Genomic DNA, 1,112 nt, shown 5'->3' on the forward strand with positions numbered 1-1,112 from the left:
GGGGAGAGACCGTAACGGACGTGGACCCGGACCTACTCGGCTCTCCCTCCGTTCCCTGTACGGAGCTCTCTCGCAACACGGGCCGCGTGGACTGGCTCGGAACCGAGTCTTCGTTTGGGAAGACGAAGGGCCGTTTTCAGGCCCTGCGAGCTTCCAGCCGCGGTCTCTCTCTCTCAGCGGGGGCGCGGAGACCGATCGATGGGTAAAGCGACCCTCAGACAGGCGTGGCCGCGGGATGGACCCCCGCGGCCGCAATATGCGTTCGAAATTTCGATGATCTGTGTCCTGCAATTCACATTAGTTAACGCAGATGGCTGCGTTCTTCATCGAAGCACGAGCCGAGTGATCCACCGCTAAGAGTCGTATTCGGGTTTGTGCCCGGCCCGTTACAGGCCGGGCGAAGGAAGCCATTCGAACAAGAGACAATTTTTGCCAATATATTTCAAGCCGGGTGCCTTCCACCCCCGTGCAGGGGGGGAAAGGTCATTGAACCTGGGCGTCACCACCGGACCGAGGAGTTACGGCCCGGGGGACGATCGCCCGAGTAGGTGCCCGAGACTTACGTGGTTTAGGAGACCGGGGTCTAGGCACCCGCCGTTCCCGGCGAGGCCCAGGGGTTTGGTTCGCTGCGTTACGGGTCCCGGTCTAAGGCATTCAGGCGTGCGCTCAAAGCCAAGCTCTCCACCCCGGAGGGTATGAGCGAGGCCCGGTGGTACGCTCCCAAGTCCCCGCTTAGGGGAAGGCGCTGGGTAGATCCCACCTAGTCAGGACCGGCGGGCACCGGCCGTCTCCTTTCGGGTGTTTATAAACGCATCCGGGGTTCGTGAGGCCCCTTCAACTCGCGCACCGGCCTTAGACTATTATACGGTCCGTCTCTGCGAAGCCAACATCGGGGGTATTTTGCATGCGCTCTTAAGCTCCGCTCTAACCCCGTGAGGGGAAAGAGTTTCGCCCGGCGGTACGCTCCCGTCCACCACCGCCCCCTGTGCCGGGGGGATGGGTTCAGGGAGATCCCACCGAGGCCGGCGAGCACCGGCCAACGCCCTGGGGGTGAGTAAGCCCCTTTGACTCGCGCACGCACAATCAAGCCTTCAACGATCAATGGTTTTTTG

General features: G+C 62.1%; 1 non-coding gene across 1 annotated transcript; it reads right to left on the reverse strand.

The window, feature by feature from the left end:
• Positions 1-208: 208 nt before the first annotated feature.
• LOC136685997 (5.8S ribosomal RNA) lies at positions 209-362 on the reverse strand. The gene has a single exon (XR_010800248.1). It is a non-coding gene; the product is annotated as a 5.8S ribosomal RNA (ribosomal RNA).
• Between the last annotated feature and the right edge of the window lie 750 nt (positions 363-1,112).

Source organism: Hoplias malabaricus, unplaced genomic scaffold (assembly GCF_029633855.1).
Source record: "Hoplias malabaricus isolate fHopMal1 unplaced genomic scaffold, fHopMal1.hap1 H_1, whole genome shotgun sequence".
NCBI classification, from domain to species: Eukaryota; Metazoa; Chordata; class Actinopteri; order Characiformes; family Erythrinidae; genus Hoplias; species Hoplias malabaricus.